The following is a 22385-nucleotide window of genomic DNA, read 5'->3' as shown; positions in this document are numbered from 1 at the left end:
CGGGACCGGGCCAACGCCGGCGACGGCGTGGAGAGGCGGGGGAGGACACGCACACGTCCCCCCCTCCAACGCGCGCCGACCCCCAACAACCCGGTGGCGGCGCGCGAGGCGAGGGACGGAGCCCCGGACAGGTCGCGCCGAGGCTGGCACAGCAGGCCGGCGCACACGCTCACGCGGGGCGGGGGCCGGGCCGAGACCCGGGCACCCCTCCACCGGGGGGCGGGCGCGCGGTCGCGGGGCAGCCAACGACGGACGAGCCGGGACCCGGCCCACGCCCAGGCGCGCGCGCGCCAGAGCGGGAGGTGGGGGGGGGCACGGCGGAGGAAGGGGACGGACGATCCCCCCCGTCTGCACACAACACCGCCGCCGGGCCGGACGGTGGCGGCGGACACGGAGAGGAGGCCGCAGCGGGCCTGGGAGGCGCCCACACACCAGAGCGCGCCACCGGGTTTGGTAACCGAACGGAGGAGGCCACGACACGGACCGCCTGGCGGCAAGGGCAGCGAGGCGCCGGCGAAGAGCGACGGGGAAACAGGGCCGCGGGCCCAACGGCAAAGGAGCCCCACACGGGTTTCCAAACCAGACGCCTCGACGGAGCAGAGCCAAGTCGCCACCGGGGCGCGCACGGGGTCCCACCGCCCGAGGCCTCCAGCACAAGGGCGGTCCCGTGGCACCCCCGGACGCCGACCCGGCCCGCCCCCCTCAGCGAACCCTGGGGGCAAACCCTCGCAGAGGGCCCTCCGGCCCTGCCACCCGCAGCGGCCGCGCGACCGGCCCCTGGAACGCTCTCCCGCACGCGCGGCGACCCACCAACCGCGCCCCACCCACCCCGGCCGGACCCCCGACGCGCGCAGCCGGCGCCCCTTTCTCTCCTCTTCCCCCCCTTCCTTCACTCACACGCGAGTGGGGCCGACCGCACTCCGCCCGGGACCCGGCCCCCCAAGAGCCACAGCGGCCCAAGGGGGGGGCGGGCACCCGACAAACGGCGAGGCCTGGTCTCGGTCCCGACACGGTGACGGGGGAGGGAGAGGAGAAGAGGCGGACGCGCGCTCGGTCGTCCAAGCCGAGGCAGGGGGGAACCAAAAGCAGCACGGAACGGGAGGTGGGCCGGAGGCTGCGGGGAGGGGGGCACACGCACGAAGCGAGGGAGGACCAGAGAGCGCGTGCGCGGAGGAGGGCACGGGCTCGGGGAAGGGCGCGCCAACGGAGACGCGAGCCGGGCCACCGGGTAAACATGCACGGGATCCCACCGCCACCAGCACGAGGGCGGTCCCGCGACGCCCGCGGCGCCAGCCGGCCTCAGCACCCTTAGCGAGCCTCCCCACGAGCCAGGCCCCCCCCCACAACGCACGGCGCTGGGGTCCGGACCCACGGGACCCCCGCCGCGGGAGCCCGTCTCCAACCTCCATCCGTTCGGTCCATCCATCCCGGAGCCACGCCCCAGGGAAGCGCCTCCCAAAGCCAGGCGCGGCCCCGACCCGCGCCCGCGCGCCACCCGCCAGCGGCAAAGCCCGGAACGGGAGGCGGGCGGGAGACAGCCGCCGCTCGCGCGGCGCAAGGGGGGGGCGGGGCGCGCAGGGGCGCCCCAAGCCCCTCGGGACACACACCGCCACGGGAGAGGCGGGGGGACGCCGCGCGCGTGCGCGCGCGCTCGCACACCACACGCCCGAGGCACACGGGCCCCGGCACCGGACACCGGCCAGGCCTGGCGGGACCCTCCCCCGACTCAGAGGGGGGAGGCGCAGGCCGCGGTAGGCGAAGAGCGGCGCTCGGCCCCACCGCGGGGCCGACAGACCTCCTCTCGCGCGGGAGAGAAGGCTCCGCCTAACACGCACAAGGGCACGCAGCCACCCTGACACAGGTGGCCACTACGCGCACAGGAGGGGCAGCGACTGGGGGGTTCCGGCACCCCAAGGCACCCTCTCGGATCGCTAGAGAAGGCTTTCTCACCAAGGGCGCGCCGCCCCCCACCCAATTCGTCCCCCCCCATCGGGACCCGCCAGATAAAAGGCGTTTCTCTTCCCGGGGCCACCAGGGCCCGGGGCGGGGGAGAAAGGTCCACGGCAACGGAGTGACACAGGGCATTCCGGAGCATTCGCGGTCAGGGCCCACAACGAGGGCCACCTGCCTTCCCCACGCGCGGTTGCTCGTGTCGCCGCCCGGAAGGAGCGCCGCGCCTCCGGGTGAGGCCCGAGAAAAACCGAGGCAAAACACCGGCAGCAACGCGCTGGGCAAGAAACCGACAGTCCTCGCTCACAGGGAGTTTTGGCCAAGCGCCACGGCGCCGGCTCGGCCCGCCACGATCGCTCAACTCGCCCCACCAAGTCAGCCCCCCGCACCCCTCCGGGCAACAGCGGCCCGTTGCGGGGCGGGGACGACAAGGCGCCCGCTCCCCACAGCGGGGGGAACGGGTGTGCCTCCCTTCACCGATTCTGCCACCCGCCCACCTCGGGCAACTCCGCCAACGGCGGCGACCCAAAGGGGGGTCCGCTGGGAACAGGGAACGGCGCCGCCACTCGGCTTCAGGCACCTGAGACGACCTGGAGCGCTCCAGGGGCACCACGGAGGGCCAGGCGCCACGCGCTCAGCACGCCCAGGCGGCGAGCAGCGTGGCGTCGGGTGCAGCCCCCCCACCACAGGGAGGCCGCCCACCACAACACAGCCAAGAGAGGCCAGCGAGAGTGTCCGCTGCGTCAGCCGACCCCGGTCCCGCAACGACGGGAGGCCGGGGTCGGGCCGGAGTCCGCACCCCTCTGCACCCCCCCGCGCCGCCCACAGGCGGGAAGGAGGAGCATGGGGCCCGCAGGCAGAACGAGAAGAGCGGTCCCACTCACCAGGAGTGTCCGTCCCTCGTCTGACACGGCTTAGGCCCGGCCCGGGAGAGCGCGACATCACCACATCGATCGGTTACCGCCACACGAGGCAGTCCTGGGGTGAGGGGGAGGCTGGGGAAACGCCCGGCGAGGACAGCGACCAGAGGAGGACCTGCTTTCAGCCTCGCCAGCACCCCTCCCCCACCTCTCCCAGGGAACAGGCAGCCGGACAACCCACAAGGGGAAAAGGGAACGCCTGACACGCGGCACGGAGCCTTACAAGGGTGGGTTTGTCACGGCCACGGCCGGGTGCCCGCAGCGGGGAGCGCACGGGGTAGAAGACCCACGCCGCCTCCCCACGCCGCCCTCGGGTGCCAGAGACCGGAGGTGGCGCCACAGCCTGCACCACACCTGGATGCACGAGAGCCGGCGCGCAGGCCCAGGCAGACGGCTCGAGCAAGCAGGCGGGCAAAGGGCGGAGTCGGGCTCGGCTCGGCGTCACCGCCAAGCCCGGAGCCACGCCAGCCAGCGGCGACGAGGCCCAAGTCTCTCTTACAGGATGACAACCGCCACATCAGAACGTGTCAGCACCTACCTGGCAGCAAAAAGTACCTCTTTCAGGAGACAAAAATAACCGCGTTGGCAGGCGGGGCCGAGCCACAGGTCACTGGGACCTTCTGGGACCCTGGCCCGGCCACGGGCCCCAAGCATCTTCCCATCACCGCCAAGCAACCCCCCCCCCCCCCCGGAAGTCCCCGGGGGCCATCTGGTCGACCCCGGGACCGACCGACCGACCGACCGACCGGGGAATCGCGGGATTGGGGGGGGGGGGGATGGCCGGGTAGGCCCTGCCCCGTTACACGTTCGCCCGTCCACGGGTCGTCACCGGGTCGGGACTTAGAAAAATAAAACACTCCGCGCTGTCGCCTGCGGAAGCCTCCCCGGACCTCGCAAGACCGGCCCCATGCCAGTCCCCGACCCCCGGCTGGGACTGTTTTGGGGGGGGTCTAAATTGCGCGGAGGCGCCCCCGACGACCGGACCTCAACGGGGATCGCGGGCGCGCCGGCGTTGGCGCCCTATACGGGCTTCCCCTCGCGGCCCGGCCCGGTCCCCAACTCCGCAGCGGGCCTCGGAAAATCTGGGGAGAAAATCGGGTCCAACGACCGGGAGCACCACGCGTGCCCCCGCCCGGGCCCATCGCGCCCTCCGCGGGCTTCCCCTCAAGGCTCAGGACGGTCCTCACCGGCCCAGCCCGGCCCGACCGCGAAGCGGGAGGGAAGACAAAAGACGCCTGGCAGGGAAGGACCGACGAGCGACCCACGGGGCCACAGTCTCCGGGTGGCGGCCCCGGACGGTCCCCGCGGTCCCCGCGGTCGGGGGGGGGGGGGGGGGGGGGAAGGAAAGCACCGGCGGGTGCTGGTCGACCCGTCCGGGCAGCCCCCCACCTCGGCTCGCTCCCAGGGAGCGCCGCCGCTACTCCCCCATATACCCGGAGGTTCAATCTCCGGCAAGTGCACCAGCCGCCGGCGCCCCGACGACAGCGGGACGATCACGCCAACGTCGCCTGCCTTCTGGAACTCCGCCCCGGGCACCGCGGCCGAATCGCATCCCTTGCCGACGTCGCCGACGCTCCGGAGGGGAAACGCTATATAAAAGCGGCCGCCAGGTGGCGCCCGACAACCGACCGAAACGTCAGCGGGGACAGCTCGCGATCTCGGGGCCGAGAGGGCGCACAGCCGGCGGCCCGGCCGCCCGATCTCGTCCCGGCCCACTCCGGATGCCGCCTCTCGGTCCCAGGCCGGCGGAGGGCGTCCGCCTCGGGAGCTCCCGGCCGGCCGGCCGGCACGGCGCGACCCCGGCAGCCCAAGGGACACTCGAAAAATGCATCGGGGCGGCTGCCGCTGGAAAGGGGGGGGGGGGGGGCAGACCGGCCACTCGACTCCCCGGCCGGCAGAGGCGGACGTGCGCGGAAAATTCCCCGCACACACCGGGCGGGCCGGGCACGGGCGGCCCAGAGCGGCCCAGGCGGTGCCCGCGCTCCCGGGAGGACTTAGACACATTTCGGCGGGCAGGAAGGGAGGGAGGGAGGGAGAGACGGACGGTCAAACCGAAACCACGCGAGAGAGTACTCCCAGAACAACAACGGACGGACGAGCCGTTTTTATTCTATTGGGTCAAGCGGGGGAGCGTCTCTCTCGGAAACATAACAAACCAAGCCGCGGGGGGGGGGACAGAAAGGGGGTGATGGATAAACGAACGACCACGGATAAAGCTTGAGCAAAGTCCTTCGCCGCACGGGGCCACGACGAAGTCCAAAGACCACAAACAGGTACGGGGAACATGGGTGCAAGTGCACCGCGTGGCAAGCGACAAGAATATGGCTTTCACCATTACTGTCCTCAATAAACACCACTACGGGCCGGCGGTGGGGGGGGGGGGGGGGGGAGGGAGATGGAGAACGGAAGGAGTTAATAGCCACTCACTAAAAAATGTCCCGGTTCCCAGAGGACCCTACAGTCCAAAGGGGGGTGGGGGGGCCCGCAGGGAAAAGGAAGGTGTCACCGAGACACACCCTATGCCTCCACCCTCTTAGGGTTTGCAGGTGACCCTGAGGGTGACACTGACACGAGACAGGTTAACCGTACAAGGAGCCGACAAATTGATTTCCTACAAGTTTCACGTGACAGGTAGAGCCCCTCCTGAGGAAACCAAGACCCTGAGAAGTGGCCAAACCTAAACGCTTGTATATTGGGTTGAACAAGGAGAAGCGATGGTGGACGACTAACTGAACTACGTGGGGAGGCTAAAGGATGATGAGGATTTTAAAACCAACGAAACCAACCAACCAACCAAGATCTGTTCTCCTCTAGAATTCTCTCCACTTCTCCTCCTGTCCTTGAGGATAAGAATGTCACTCCCCTGGTGGCATAGGAAAGACATGGGGGGGGGGGCACTTCCAGGGAGAAAAGGAGGAGAGTGCTCCGTGCATGCTTCTTGCACCTGCTGGGCAGGAGGGTAGGGGTGGGTGGTTTACTTTGCTTGCTTGCTTGCTTGCTTGCTTGCTGCTGCTTTTTGAAAGCTTCTCTAATGTTTCCTTTACATCTAAGTCTTCCTTTCCAGTTTGGCTTTGGACAGGAGGAAGGCAGGCCACATGTTTTTCTGACACGGTGGAGAACGAAGGGTAAGATGAGTGCGGGCCCGTGCGTATTCTTTTCCGTCAGTCACGTGCCGTGGTGAGTGGAGCATCAGCTCTTGCCGGATGGGTGTCTCATTCCTCCGTGAACCATCAGGCAAGATGTCGGGCAAACACACACAGGGAGACTAAAGGTAGGAAGAACGTAGAGAAGACGGGCGACACGTGCCCGAGTCTCCAGAGCGACGATTTCATCCAGGGCACAGCAACGTCCAAGGTTTCCGGACACCACGTTGACGGACGCTTTGGTGCGTAGGTCACTCTGAATCTACAGTGCCACCCTCCGGTCCGTTAGCACGTTGCCTCCGGCTCACGTGAGCGAGCGGTGGTGTCGTCGCGCAAAGAGACTGTGGGACTCGTCCCGGGATGGAACTGGGCCAGAGAGAGGGAGGGACGCCGCAGCCCATCGTTGAGCTTCAGGTGTCTGTAAGAGACCGAGTCTCTAAAGTACACCGAGGCACAGGGCGACCCGCTCGCTCGTGCCTGGACGTCGTCTCTTTGTTCTTTCGAGGGGTCGATATCTGTGAGTGTGGTTTGTTTACTTTCCGGACAAGGCGAAAGAACTCTGAAACAGGAAATATTGGCACAAGGGGTCTGGTGGGATGGGAGGGTGCGGGTCAGTCCACGTACCGAGAACACGGGAGGATCGGGCGTCTGAACAACCAGGCGGAGAGGGGAGTTTAGCCTCGGTCATCACGGCAACCGGCACCTCGACAGAAACCACAGAAGGTGCCCAGGACGAACTGCGTCGCAGGAGCCAGCGTGGGGCATTGCCCCACTACCCTCAGCCCTCAGCCCTCAGCCCAGCAGCAGGCAGCAACTGTCGTCCGGGTCCAGGCCGCGCCCCACTGCCCTCTTCTCAGCCAGAGCGGTGCCCGGGAGGGCGGGCCCCGGAACAGATACCTCCTCTCCTCCACACACATCTCGCCAACCCCTTGACCGCTTTGCCCGGGATACACAACTCCGCTGTACCCAGGCATGATTTTTCCCGTGGACCGGGGGCCTCCTTGGCCACTTAGGGTGCTCGCACCAAGATGAATCGGGCTAGAGACAGGGACACCGCAGCCCGCTGTTGAGCTGAAGGGGCCTCTAGGAGAGGGACTCTCTAAAGTAGCTGACGTACAGGGAGACCCGCTCGCTCGTGGCCGGGTGTGTCTTTGTTCCTTTATTTCTTTTCGTGTTCTTTATTATCATGTTTGGTACAATTGTAAGCGGGATTGGGTTGTTTGGGGTTTGTTTTTTCTTTTCTTTTCTAATTTGTCTTTCTGCGGTGTCATTATCGGCGTATACAGACGCAACAGATTTCGGTACATAGAGTTTGTATTTTTCCTGTGGACCAGGGGCCTACTTTGCCGCTTAGGATGCATGCGCCCCCACCCCCTGCCCACCTGCAGCCTTCAGTTCCCCAAACCACTGGAGGACTCGTGGGGGTGGGGGTGGGGGAGGGGTGGGGGGCGGGGATGGGAGTGGCAGTGGAAGGGAGGTTCAGGGCGATTCATTCCAATGGGCCTCATTCAACCCCTTCGTTCAAATGCAGAAAGCTTTCTGTTCAAGTCTGAGCCTGGGGCTTCTCTGCATTGAATGGCTTTCTTCAACTCCCCCAACCCTTAGGCTGCAGTTTCTGAACTACTGGGAGGAAAAAGGGAGGAAAGGGAGGAAAGGGAGGGAAGGGGGGGGGGAGGGAAAGAAAGAAGGGGTGGGGGAGAGAAAGGGGGGAGGGGAGAAGATGATGTCTAAAGAACTTGCCTTCTCTGGAGCAAAGAGAGTCCCCTCCTTTTCCTAACCCAGGAAACCTCAATAAACCATTTGAGAATCATGGATGTGGAGGATGATATCTTACTATAATGCCTTCCAGGGGTGGGGGTGCAAGTACGTGGAAGGGTAGGGAGTTGGCGGGCGAGCGAGCGAGCGGCATGGTGTGGCGTGGCGTGGCCTGCCGAGTCAGAGTCAGAGGGTGGCATGAAACACGTGATGGTGGTGTCTTAGGGTTCAGAGGCCAAACACAGGCATGGGGCAATAAGGGATAGAGGGTGGGGGAGGCCTGACAGGGGACAATTGTGACCCCGGGCGATGGTCCCAGCGGGCACACTCCTGTAAAGCAACACTAACACTCTATTGATTAGCCATTGACCTGTCCTCCCTCTCCCACCTGCTTCCAAAGGGAAACTGAGTACAGTTTCATTCCACAGGCACTGGCTGTTTCACATGCAACCTTTGACGTGCCACTAAAAGGAGGAAGAAAGATGGACACACATGAAACAGCCCCACAGATGGCCTAGAGGGCGTGGGCGGGGCTCTCATCAGTCAAATTGGGAGTCTGAGTCAGGATCCTGGGGTTGTTTCAAAACATGGAATGGAAGGGGCTCCTGGCTGGCTCACTCAGAAGACCATGCGACTCTTGGACTCTTGATCTCTGTCAGGGTTGTGACTTCAAGTCCCACATCGAGTGAAGAGAATGTGAAAAATGAATGAAGGAATGAAGGAATGGATGAACAAACTTAAAAAAAAAAAAAAAAGGTTGTGGGGCGCCTGGGTGGCTCGGTCGGATAAGTGTCCGACTTGGGCTCAGGTCATGATCTCACGGTCCGTGAGTTCAAGCCCCACGTCGAGCTCTGTGCTGACAGCTCAGAGCCTGGAGCCTGCTTCAGAATCTGTGTCTCCCTCTCTCTGACCCTCCCCCATTCATGCTCTTTCTCTATCTCAAAAATAAATAAAAGTTGAAAAAAAAAAAAAGTTTGCAACGTTTATGTCTTTAAAACAAATGGAATCGGTAGGGTGCCTGGGTGGCTCAGTGGGTGAAGCATCCCACGCTTGCTAGATTTTGACTCACGTCATATCTCAGGGTTCGTGAGACCAAGCCCTGCATTGGGTTCTCACACGGACAGTGCAGAGCCTGCTTGGGGTTCCCTCCCTACCCCCCCTATACCTCCCCCATAAACCAATAAATAAACATCAAAAACATAAATCTTAAAACACTACAACAAATGGAATGGAAAGAGAGAACGCAACGAGGAGGATGTGAATGTTGCACCTAATACCACTGAACTCTACGCTTATATATGGTGAAAAATCTCAATTGTAGGTGATGTCTACTTCTAACCACAACTGAAAGGAAAACGACAAAACACCGGTCCTTGGCTCACAGTAAGGGAGTTCCTGGATTTGGTCCGAGAGGGCCTTCTCATCCGCCGTGTGGAAAACTATGGAATGGTTTCTTCCTCTCCAGGCCGATGACCATTGCCAACGACAGTAGGTGTAGGTGCTGTCCTACCTGTGAAGGAAAGGCAGGAAGAAGTGTAGCATTTAAAAGCATCTTTTAAACGCTGTCCACCTTTCCCAGTTTGTCCCCTCACTATGTCTTGCTTACGTTTTATAGCATTTACCCTATGTCGATGCAAAATGAACGAGCCTTTTTAAAAACAAGTTTAAAGAGGAAGGAAAAGAGTTTCATTGGAGCCCAAGTTAGGAGGGCTGACGGGGATACGCAATCTTCACAAAGCAGTCAGTCATCTGGGGAAGGCCTCACATTGGGCATACATACAGCTTACCAAAAAAAAAAAAAAAAAGGAAAAACAGGGCACGGGGGCGGGGGGGGGGGGGGGGGGGGTTGGCCGCTGATGTTAGGAATCATCATGAGGAGAAAGAACACATTCCAGAAAGTTACAGACTTTATCTTCTGTTTTTAGTATGTGCAAGGCTGTATGACTTCAATCTTATGGTGACCAGGAAGGTTTTTGTATTGTTTTCTTTTGTTTCCCTTATCTTTATAAGCCGCCTTTGGAAGCCCCCTTTTTTAGTTAGTTATGTTTAAGAAAAAAAAAAATTTTTTTTTTTTTTTTTTTTTTTTTTAACAAACCAGACATACAATCTGTGCTCAGGACAGAAAAAGAGCTCATGCTTTGAGGTTTTCTGGAGTCCCTTTGACCTCGGTAAATATTAAATGTATAGCTTCCCTGGGAGAGCACCAACATAAAAAGTTTAGAATTTCCTTTATCATTTCCCTGTCTTGATCGATAATCTTTCCTCAGAAATCACGGACGATCAACCTGATGTTTTTATGTCCCTCAGTGCCAGGTGACTGTCTTGTCTGCCCTGGGTGTGTCCCTCCTTGCTAGGTATGAGAGTGTGTGTGTGTGTGTGTGTGTGTGTGTGTGTGTGTAAACACACATATATGTCTTTGAACCACCTAGGGTTCCTCGTTGGGGTGAACTTATTGTAACATAAATGGTGGGAAACTCAAAAGTGACATATGTTCTCTGTAAGTTCCATTGACCAGCAGACATAGTTCATGTGCTTGGCTCAGATGGTCTGCCTTTGTATTTGGCAAAGCATTTTTAACAGAGAGACAGGGACAGCAACACACTTTCAACGAGGACAATTTGAAGGAGCCAGTGCAACATTGGAATACCCTTGAATTGACAAAAGAATGAAATCCCAAGAATCCTTTACATACCTGTTGATAAAAGGGAAGGCACATCTGTGATTATTGATGAGGAAAGATGGAGCACCCACATTGAGGAAACATACCTGTCATGCATATTCCCAGGTTTGCTTAGGGGCGGAGACTTAACATGAGAAGGAGGCAAAATTTAGTCCCTGATGTCAGGAGGTTACCTTAGGACACGGAGAAGGGGCTGTGGGTATGCCCCGAGAGCTGGTATAACCTGGATGGGGACTTAGGCTCTTTCTCTCAGGGCTGTGCTGGCTTATAGGCTGCAAGCATATCGGTGGACCTTGAGTCCAGGCTTCTTCAGAGACAGCTAGAGTTTGTTTGTGGGACCTGAAAAGACACAATAGCTGATTAGGGGCAAATAGTTCCCTGAAGAACAAGATTTAGGTTCTCTGCGAGAGAGAGCGAGCGTCAGCCTCCTTAACCCTCCGTGGCACAGTTTCAATTGCCCACTCCCCACTCCCCACCCCCCACACTCACCCCCAGCCTCTGGAGTTTGGATCATTTCCCAATGGTAAGGAACGGGGACGATGATGGGTGATGGCTCGGGCTAGGGCTATCCGTTTATCTCCCCCGGTGAGAACAGTTTCTGTAAATCTCACCTGTCACAGGCCTAGGTGCAGGGCTACACAGAAGTTGTGAAGGGAATCGAAGCAACATGGAGTCAGAGGTGTTAAGTTTTCTTCCCCTTTATAAGTTTCCATTGTCAATCCCTCATTCCACTTCTATGGAACAGGGATGGAGGTCCACCTTCTGAAACTATTTCAAGCCGAATTAGGGTGTGGCAGGGGCTTTGGAAGGGAAGGATTTGACAGGGTGCAGGTCACAACTTTTGCTCCCTTGTGCTAATTGGGGGTGGGGGGTGGGGAATCAGAGATAGTTCCTATCTGAGATCTTGGGTATTTTTCTGCATAGTTTGGTACTGCATCATATCCTGAGATTTCTCCCCAAGTGTATTCTAAGGAATAGTAACAGTATAGTCAAACCCAATGTTATAACCACCTTGTGGGGGGAGGGCGCGGGGGGGAAGGTTGTGGTGGTCAAGGGCCTCTTACTGTACCCAAGTGAGTTGCTGTCTGATTTTATTTTTATGGTTTTTTTTAAATCTTATTAAGTAACCTTTACACCCAACGTTGGGCTCGAACTTACAACCCCAAGATCGAGAGCTACACGCTCTACCGACTGAGCCATCCAGGTGCCCCTGTTTATGTGGGCTTTTGTTGCTGGGGCACCTGGGTGGCTCCGTGGGTTGAGCATTGGACTCTGGCTCCGGTCAGGATCTCGCCGTTCGTGATTTCGAGCCCCGCATCCGACTCTGTGCAGACAGCTCAGAGCCTGGAGCCAGCTACAGATTATGGGTCTCCCTCCCCCCACCCCCTCTCAAAAATAAATATTAAGAAACTTATAAAAATACAAATAAAATATGGGTTCTTATTTCTAAAGAGGAGCTAATACAGTTGCAGCAAGTGTTTGTGAACTAGCTTTGACTCTGCCTCCTTGTTCAGCAAGCAATCAGGTAACTAATAAGAGGTACTTCTACAGAAAGAAAAGAACACCACGGGTTAATGGGTAGAACAACTTATAAACCCAGTGTCTAAGTCCCAAGTGCGGTCAGTGAGAAGGTGTCTAGATGCCAGGCTCGAAGCATCCTCAGCTGGAGTGGGAGCAGGCAGGGGGCAATCTGACCGATTTTTCTGGCATGTAGTTCAAATGTCTCATTTTGGGGGATTCTGAGTGGCTCGGTGGGTTCAGGTTCAGTATTCAAGTCTGGATCTCCACTCAGGTCTCAATCCCAGGGTCGTGAGCTCAAGGCCCCAGTTGGGCTCCACACTGGGCGTGGTGAAGCCTACTTTAAAAACAACAAAAACACAACAGCAGCAAATGTCTCGTTCTGAATGGCCCATAGAGCAACAGGCACACAGATTGTCTACAACTGTGGCAATTTCTCTGAAGTTTATCTCCAGTTGTCCAGCTTTCCTTTGCAGGGCTTCAGGGAAAAGGGCCATTCGAGTTCTTCAGGATGGTAAGATAAGAGGATGGGAGAGGATTGGAAGCCTGAGTTTGAAGAGTCATAGTCAGATATTGGAGGAAACCAGGATTCAGGATCCAGCCCAGTTTTAAAGGCAAACAACAAACAGTCAAAGAAAATTAATTAACCAGAACTAGAAGTTAACATCCACAAAAGAGCTATTGAAATACAATCTTTTTCTATCGAGACCCCTCCATTCCTGTCAAAGATAGCCCAATGAAAACTAATTTGTTTGTAAAATAAGTCCAGTGTTAACAGACATGGCTTCAGTATTGACATAAGCACAGCAAGAATAGCGATTGACCATATAGTATTTTGTGTTTTTTCTCTCTTCTTTTCCGCCTGCCTGCCTTCTTTTTATTTATTTTTTTTTTATGGAGTTCTTTTTTTCCTCTTAAGTTAATTCCTTTATTTTGAGAGCGGGGAGGAAAGGGAGAGGGGGACAGGGGGAGAGGGGGAGAGGGGGAGAGGGGGAGCTCTGCACTGTCAGTGCAGAACCCAGCTCAGGGCTCAAATCCATGAACCATGACCGTAGGTGAAATCAGACGCTTAACCGACTGAGCCACCCAGGCCCCCCACACACCAGAATTCTTTACACTGTCAAATGTACGAATGTATCTCATCATTTTCAGAAACACGTTGTGGTGTTTGGTTTTGTTTCTTTTTTCTTTTACTGTACAATTTTTAGCAAGTCATGAAACGGGCGCCTGGGTGGCTTTGTCAGTTAAGCATCCAACTTCGGCTCAGGTCATGATCCCACGGTTCGGTTCGTGAGTTTGAGCCATGCATTGGGCTGTCTGTGCTGTCAGCACAGAGCCCGCTTTGGATCCTCTGCCCCTCCCACCGACTCATTCTGTGTGTGTGTGTGTGTGTGTGTGTGTGTGTGTGTGTGTGTGTGTGTGTGTCTCTCTCTCTCTCTCTCTCTCTCTCTCTCCTAAAAATAAAGAAATAGGCTGGAAAACAAATCTTCAAGGAAAAAAAAAAAACAACAAACGATGAAACATGTTTACTAACAGACCCAAGTATCTTTACTGTTTTTCTGAATAAAGCCAAAGACCAAACACACACACACACACACACACACACACACACACACACACACAGCAAAACAAAAAACAAAAAAACAAACAAAGAAAAGAAAACGCCGTAGGTTTAGTAATTCACAATCTAGTATTTTATCTTCTGTGGAAAAGACTCAGATGTCTGAAGAACTGAACCTAATTTACCACTTAACTTAGCAAAGCTTTGAAGTTACAGGTCACGAAAGATTTGGGAAGCCATTTTAAAAGTTTACAAATAGGGACTCCTGGGCGGCTCAGTCGGTTAAGCGTCCGACTTCGGCTCAGGTCACAATCTCACAGCTCGTGAGTTCGAGCTCCGCGTGGGGCTCTGTGCTGACCTCTCAGAGCCTGGAGCCTGCTTCGGATTCTGTGTCTCCCTCTGTCTCTGCCCCTCCCTCGCTGACATTCATTCTCATTCTCTCATTCTCTCATTCTCTCTCTCTCTCGCTCTCAAAAATAAATGGTACAAGGAAAAAATTTAAAGGTTTACGAGTAAACATTTTTGTGTATTTAACGTATCTCCTGTCAACATTCACCCACGAACACTGTATGCGAGAGACAAAATCGACCATCGTTTGAAGTACTTTTTGCTGACAAACTGCAACGGGTACCAGTGAAGTCATAAATTGAAGTCACATGAAAGCTGATTAGGCCCCTGCCTCGGGCCTGAACCCTAGAGTGCGTGTCTGAGTGGAACAAGGAAGGGCGTAAGTGTTTGTAAAGTGTTTTTGATTTTGTTTTTGATACCTGTTGTAAAACGAGGGAGAAAACGTGTTATGTTGTTTGTAAAGGTCACAGAGATGTATATTTTGAGGACCACAATTACAGGGTCAGTATTGGGACGGAAGCAAGGCCATGACCGGAGCTGCCCACCCCAAAGGCTTGTCATGCAGAGAGCACCAAATTCAAGCCATTTTACAACCACCACCACAAAGAATAAAACCTAACTATCTGCATTGTATTTGATATCGACGGCTCCGAAACTATGTCCATTTTAAGTAAGCAATCACCCTTCCATGGCCCTTAGTACCCAAGACGTCCCACCCGTGTCCACTAAAAAGTCAAACGATCTGTTTCCCCACCATCAGGCTCACACGGGAGGCCCCACCACCGGGGATGGCCTAGGAGATCACTGGAGCCACACCAACTGATGCAGAAACAGAGGGAGGGGGAGGCGGCCAGGGAGCCGCCGGCCAGGCCCCAGGCAGATTTAAAGTTTTGGACTCACCTTTTTGTGTTTGTTTCATCTTTTTCTTTTGCGCCTCCAACTCCGCGTCCGCGTCCACCTCCCACTTCTTCTTCCATCTCTGTCTCCTGTCTTTGCCTCCTGCAAAAGTGGCTTTGTCTCTGGTTGCTTTTCAGCCCCCTGTGGAAGAGGTGAAGGAGGAGCAGGCCGTGGGGTGGGCACCCATCTTGGCGCTTGTGCTCGGGGAGGAGGAGGGGCGGGTTTAGGATCACTGGCATCTGTCTGCCTTCCTCCTCTTCCTCATTCTTCTGACTATTGGGAAAGGGTGTGTGGGTGTGGGTGTAGCGGGGAGGGCAGGTGTGTTCAATTTTTACCTCTCCTCTCTCTGGGCCATCAATTGTGTCCCTTCCCGTGAGGCAACTTTCTTATGGAGTAACATAAAACTCTGAATGTAGAGAATTTCACACACACACACACACACACACACACACACACACACCCCACACCCCACACCCATACCCCGTTCACGTGAATGTGAAACACATTTGGGTTTGTTCTGATCCTCCTGAGTGTTAGAATGCCCAATGTTCACAAGAGCTTGCCTTGAAACACAGTAACGGAGCTCGGTTACAAATTGGTGTGAGCAATAGCATCCAGAGGTAGAGAAAACATCTCACACGGATAACACCTGTGGCCATAGATCCACAAACAAGATGCAAACCAACATCAGCCTCTGTTTCACTCCTATTTGTGGAGAGGACGCGAAAGACCCAATGGTCCAATCTCCCCCTTTTATAAAAACAAATCCAATCGCACGAGAGCATTACCGTGGATGGATCCCATCGTGCAGGTGTTTTCCATTTCCAATGAGAACACAGCCAATTTGGTGCAAAGAAGCCAAAAGCTGCAGCAACCCACAAACCAAATGTGGCCCGGGATATCTCCGTGAGCGTCCCTTCCTCGCCAAAAGCCGGGGCTTCGCTGATGGAACCAAAGGGCTTCCTAGTTTCTGGCTGCGTCGTCTCACGGCCAGCTTTCTCTAAGGGAGCACACAAGAAAACTCATTCAGACACCTCCAAAGAACCCCATCTGGGCCATCAGGGACTCAGGTGACCTTTCCATGTTCCCACGTAAGTAAGCACTTGCAAGTATAGGCTCCATATGTCCTATACGTGTAGCCTGCCGAAGTTTCCTTTTGGGGATGGGTGGTTGCTTTCTCCACACTTAGAGCAAGGTTATTAAATGGTGGCGGTCACGGTGGTGTTTTTTCCTCTTCCGTAAAGAGTCACAAGGCGGCCATTTCGTGGGAGCGAAGCGGTAGCTGGGCTGCTCCTGGATCCCTCGCTGCTTCGGGTTCCCTGTCAGGCTTCCTAGCAGCGGCCTAGCGGAGAAATAAGAGCAGGTGTCTGAATGTACTCGGGTGACCAAAGATGAGAATGACGAGCCCATCGAAATGCCATCGGAAGACGACGGGACAGTGCTGCTGTCCACAGTGACAGCCCAGTTTGTCGGCAGCACGTGGACTGCACTACCGGAATCCAGCGTCTCGGCGTATGAGAGGTGTCCGGCTGGTCAAAGACATTCTGCACATCCCTGATGCTGGCTGGGGAAATCCGGTAGCGGATAGTCGTCAACTTATCCCAAAGATAGCCACAGAAAAAGGGACGAGACAGGTGCCTGCTTCTTCAGCAGTGAAAGTGAAGAGAGCCATCCAGGGTACGTCAGATTTAAGAGTGTTGGGTCTCCCGTGGAAAACAACCGAACAGGATCTGAAAGAATATTTTGGGAGCTTTGGAGAGGTTCTTCTGGTTCAGGACAGGAAAGATATTCACACTAGTCCTTCAAAGGGTTTTGGCTGTGTTCCTTTTACGTAATAGGAAACCCAGGTGAAAGTCATGCGATCAAGGAACGATGGTGTGACTGCAAACTTCCTGAATCTCATCCAAGCCCAGATGAGCTTTTGAGAAGCAGGAAGGCGTTTGTCGGGTGCCTTACAGAGGGACGTGACTGCCTATAAGCTGCAGCAGTTCTTTTGCCAGGACTGAGAAGCGGTAGACAGCTTCATTCCCAAACGGTTCCCGGACTTTCCCTTTGTTACATTTGCAGATGATCAGGTAGCCCTCGCCCTCACCCTCGCCCTCTCTGATATTATTATTGAATTTATTTTTCTCAATGTACCCCCAAGGTACTTAGCCTATAGGGCAACAGTGGTTTGAGGAGGAGAGTCCTTCATACCCCTCACCCTTTCAGCCCCCGCCCTGGCACAACCCCCTCCAGGAGCCCTCTGTTTCTTCCCCTTAGGGAAGAGCCTCTTACGTTTTTGTCCCCCTCCCTGTTTGTATGTTATTTTTCCTTCCCTTCTTCCCTTCTTCCCTTCTTCCCTTCTTCCCTTCCCTTCCCTTCCCGGGTTCCCTTCCCAGAGTTCCTCTGTTTGGGAAGTGAAGGTCCTCACACGGGTGAGGTCCTGTGATACATGTGTTTCTCTGAGGGACGAATGTCACTTTGCATGACACCCTCCAGTTCCATCCAGGTACTTGCAAATGGCAAGACTTCATTCCCTCTGGTGGCCGAGCACTGCTCCGTTGTAGATGGATACCACCTCTTCTGTATCCATTCATCCATCGATGGACATTTGGCCCCTTTCCATACTTCGCCTACCGCCGATAGTGCTGCTATGCACACTGGGGTGCGTGTGCCCCTTGGAAACAGCAGACCTGTATCCTTTGGCTAAGTACCTAGTCGTGAAAGTGCTGGGTCGTAGGGTACTTCTATGTGTCATGTGTTGAGGAACCTCCTCAGGTCCCTGGTTCTGGAAAGAACTCCGATAGTGGTTCTAAATCAGGTGCGGCCATCGGTTGGGGACCCCCATCAAATGCAGAGTCAGGCAGCGGTTTTCCTGCAGGCTTTGGCTCAAGCACGGATTCTAAATCTTCCAGCTGGGGAATTTATACAGCGGGGTAGGTATAGACTGGTAGGAATTCAAATTTTTCTAAACACATGGTAAGTGTATTTCTTTTTTTCTTCTCTTCTCTCTCTCTCTCTCTTTCATTTTCTTTCTTTCTTTCTTTTTTTTTTAAACATTTATTTATTTTTGAGAGACCGAGAGAGACAGAGCGGGAAGGGGAAGGAGCAGAGAGAGAGGGAGACAGAATCCGAAGCAGGCTCCAGGCTGTCCGCACAGAGCCCGGTGCAGGGCTCGAACCCACAAACCGTAAGATCATGACTTGAGTCGCAGTCACACACTTAACTGACGGAGCCACCCAGGCACCCCACCCATGGTTAAGTGTATTATAAAACCCATCCATACTGAGAGTTTTCAGAATCAGTACGTTCAGCGTGGGGTATATTCACCACTATTTTTGACATTTTTCTTTAGAAAGAGAGGCAAAGCTAAATGAATTTTAGAAGTTTTGTTACATGAAGTGTTGAAATATCAGGTGTTTGAAAGCGAACTGCTGTTTGCCTGATTGGTTCTCGTTCTCTCTCTCTCTCTCTCTCTCTCTCTCTCTCTCTCTCTCTCACACACACACACACACACACACACACACACACACACACACACACAGGCTACAATGGACATCAAAGGATTTCTCCTGTAATATTGTATCCCTGGACTCGTCAAGTGAATTCTTTGTGCGTGTTCACTATGGAAACCATTCATTAGAAGTACATTCTTTTTTCCTTGTTTGAATTGGAACCCCACCACATTATTTCCCCACCCCCGGGAAAACCTCCTTTTTGGAGATCATGGTGTCACAGTGTTTGGTCTTTTTGCTTTCGTTTTTAGTTTGTGACACTTGTCTCCCTTCCTATGCACAAGTACAGTATGAAGCCTTCATTGAATCTGTGCCGTTCATCTCATTTCAAATGTTTACGGGAGAAGCACTTCATTGAAAGCAGTGCTGTAAATATTCTGCCATAGGAAGGAATATTTCCGTCTACGTGCTTTCTCACTCTTGAATTCGTCTTCACACCATACAGGCTGTGACTTTGACGGTGGGTGTCCCGTTTGTATCCACTACTCTTTATTTCGCGGAGTCGTATCAATGCTATGAATGCAAGGGTGTGCTATGTAACCAGAAGGCTGTTAGAAGTTCTGGAACCTTGTGTTTTCTGATCCTCGTGTTCGACCGACAGTGGTGCCGAAGTACGAAAGGCTAGTGTGAGTGAGAAAAGGAGAGAGTGCATGCAGAGACTCCGTGGCGGTGGCACACGATGGATAGATTTTTTTAACCTGGTGAGATGCATCTCTCAGTCCCTTGACCTCGGTGCAAGAGCGTGCCGAGAGCAACGATAGCAAATGACATGCGAATGTTAAGTGTGGTCCCGTGAACACGGACTGAGCTTGTGGTGTGCTTCACGGGAGTACTCGGAAGCAGAGCTCACCAGTGAGCTCAGGGTGTCACCACGAAGGCCGGAAGTTCTAATGTCTGCCAGGTAGCCATAAGAATGTGGTCTAATGCAGTTCTGTGTCCCGTGCTTGGATGGTCTTTATAAGAGTTGTCAGTGTTGGGAATTCTTAAATAGAATGGATGAAGGAGGAGGAGGAGGAGGAGGAGGAGGAGGAGGAGGAGGAGGAGGAGGAGGAGGAGGAGGAGGAGGAGGAGTTGTTGTTGTTGTTGTTGTTGTTGTTGTTACGAGGTATAATGACGAAAGACACGGCAGAAAATTTTTACAGGGTTTATTTTCTGTTTTCAGTATGTGCAAAGCTGTATGACTTTAATCTTTGGGGATCCAGGGAGGTTTTCTTCCATTTTCTCATCTGTATGTTTGGAAGGCTCCTTTTTAATTCTCAACTGACTGACTGACTGACTGACTGATGGATTGGTTTTGTTTTTATGTCCTCTTCTCACCCAACATAAGGCCCAAACTCACAGCCCGGCAATGAAGAGTCACCCGCTCCCCTGACCTAGCTGAGCGAGCCAGCCAGCCAAGTCACCCCTTTGATCCATTTTTGTTGTTGTTGTTTATTTAAATGAAGCGGACATGCAACGTGTGCTCAGGACAGAAACAGAGCACACGCTCTGGGGTTTGGCAGGGTCATTTGGAGCTTGGTAAATGTTAAAGCCTAGCTTCCCTGGGAGCCCAGGAGCAGGGTCCACAGCCGTTAAAAGTTGACAATTTCCTTTATCGATAGCCATCGAACAGATGATTTATTGAAAACACGAATCTATGGCAAAGATCGTTCTATGGTCTGTGATCAGGATATAGGAAGAACCGGATGGCTACAGCTCCCACCTCACAGACTTCATGTTTCAGTTGGACGTAGAGGCAGGGAGGGAGGTGAGGCAGGCAGGCAGGCAGGCAGGCAGGCAGGCAGGCAGGCAGGCAGGGAGGCAGGGAGGCAGGCAGGCCGGCCGGCCGGCAGGGAGGCAGGCAGGCAGGCCGGCCGGCCGGGAGGGAGGCAGGCCGGGAGGCAGGGAGGAAGGAAGGGAGGCAGGCAGGCAGGCAGGCAGGCAGGCAGGCAGGCAGGCAGGCCGGGAGGGAGGCAGGCCGGGAGGCAGGCAGGGAGGCAGGCCGGCAGGGAGGGAGGGAGGGAGGGAGGGAGGGAGGGAGGCAGGCAGGCCGGGAGGGAGGCAGGGAGGCAGGCAGGCAGGCCGGGAGGGAGGGAGGGAGGGAGGGAGGGAGGGAGGGAGGGAGGCAGGCCGGCAGGCCGGCAGGCAGGCAGGCCGGGAGGGAGGCAGGCAGGCAGGCAGGCAGGCAGGCCGGCAGGCCGGCAGGGAGGGAGGGAGGGAGGGAGGGAGGGAGGGAGGCCGGCAGGGAGGCAAAGAAAGAAAACGTGGCATCAGGGTACCTGGTGGGCTCAGGTGGTGGATCGTGCCACTGTATCTCGTGGGTTGCGAGTTCGAGTCCCACGCTGGGTGTAGCGCTTACTTACAGTAAAATCTTTGAAAACCCATCCACAAATACAGGAATAAACAAAACATGGTATCAAAGGGGAGTAAGTGATTGATCGATGGGGGGTGGGGATCAAACGGGAATATGTGTCTAACCCGCAACCTATTCTTTATCGACGCTGCTTTCACTATTTTGCCCCGATGACTTTTTCCACAAGCGGTGGTCCCACCTGAGCGGGCTCCCTTCATCTTAAGATGTTCTGCAGCGAGAGGAAAGGCGTGAGAGGCAAAAGTTAGGCGGATCCATACAAATAAAGACAATCATCGTTTCTGAGACCAGTAGCCAAAGCTCTGCCTCCGTTTAGGATCCAATGTCGTACTTATCTCTTTAAAAACAGAAATACATACATAAAAACCAGGCAGGGTCGTTGGCTCGGATAAGGGAGGAAGCTGAAATGCAATCATGGAGAACAACATAGGGGGTAAGAAGTTGCAAGCCAGAGCGATTTCACCACCCGTAGCCTTTGAAATGATGATCTGGTGTCTTCGGATACAAGAGAGCTCACCCTACGTAGAAGGTTTCCCACCACTTGTCATGAAGTATCGGAACACCACAAGCGGATTCCCGTGCTACCAAAACCTCTCTGCCAACATAATCTGTAACAGCTGCATTCTCTTGTATCGTGTGAGTGTAGCGTCATTCATTGCACCACTCTGCCGTTGTCTGACCTTCCAGCGGATTGTAATTTTCGTTTCTTTCGGCGTGCGTGTGGGTATGCGTATCGGGCTATCGAAAACGATCTAGCCACGTTCGGTCCTCTTTTTCTCATTTCTCATAGATGAGTGATGGCGTCAAAGGATACACCTCAGGAAACCCCAGATGGAAGAGAGGCAAAGGGAAGGGGGGGCACAGTGCTTCTGTGTCCCGTGCCGCCCCCCCCCCCCCGCACTCTCCCAACACACCAGTCTCCCCTCCTCCCCCCCCCCCCCCCCCCGTTCCAGGTGTTGGAATAACCCGGAAGTGCCTGAATTAGGGGAGTTCTTTGACGGGGGGGGGGGGGGGGAGGTTGGGGAGCACCAATGTTTGGAAACATTGCAGGGCTACCAAGAGTCAGTGTCTAAGGTACTTGGGGGGGGGGTGAGGAAGAGGGGGGCGTGGGGTTTCTTTCTCTTTGAGGTGATGGAAATCGTTTGGAATGAACAGTGATGGTCCCATAGCTTTGTGAGTAGTAGCCTAAGCTAGCCCGCTGAAGTGTACACACACCTATACATTTGTTTACTTATTACGTATGCATTCATTCCAGTTGAGTGAGTGGGAGAGAGAGGGGGTAGGGAGGGAGAGAATGGATCACCAAGCAGGCTCCAAGGTGTCAGCACAGAGCCAGAGGTGGGTGCTGAAATTCAAGAACCCCAAGATCATGACCTGAGGCGAGACTCGGACACCTTACCGAGTGAGGCACCCAGGTGCCCCTGAACTGTTCGCTTTTACAAGGATGGGAATTTTGGCATGCGAGTTGTGTTTCCAGTGTTAATAGGTGAGGCAACACCTAGAATAGTCAATGCGGGCGGGCGGGCGGGCGGGCGGGCGGGCAGGCAGGCAGGCAGTCGATGTTTTCTTTTTCTTTCCCTTCTGGGCTTCAGAGGGGGATGGCGAGTGTGAGGGAGGGAGTCCATGACACTGGGCGTAGGTGTTCTTGTGAGCTGAGCGGCTTGGGAAGTTCCCCGAACTACATGACCCCACAGGAGAACAGGAATTCCTTCTCGACGGCAAGAGAGTGGGCGACTAGCACCGCCTGAGTCTGGCAGAGCCTCAAA

At 55.3% G+C, this 22385-nt stretch overlaps 1 long non-coding RNA gene and 1 pseudogene across 1 annotated transcript; both read left to right on the top strand.

Moving 5' to 3' along the window:
• Window positions 1-4887: 4887 nt before the first annotated feature.
• On the top strand, window positions 4888-7536 carry LOC122233724. The gene is made up of 2 exons (XR_006211399.1): window positions 4888-5143; window positions 5408-7536. It is a non-coding gene; the product is annotated as an uncharacterized LOC122233724 (long non-coding RNA).
• An 8029-nt stretch (window positions 7537-15565) lies between these two features.
• On the top strand, window positions 15566-17127 carry LOC122233685 (annotated as a pseudogene).
• Window positions 17128-22385: the final 5258 nt, after the last annotated feature.

The sequence above is a fragment of the Panthera tigris genome, chromosome E1, assembly GCF_018350195.1.
Source record: "Panthera tigris isolate Pti1 chromosome E1, P.tigris_Pti1_mat1.1, whole genome shotgun sequence".
NCBI lineage: Eukaryota > Metazoa > Chordata > Mammalia > Carnivora > Felidae > Panthera > Panthera tigris.
This window is presented reverse-complemented; position numbering and strand designations above follow the sequence as displayed.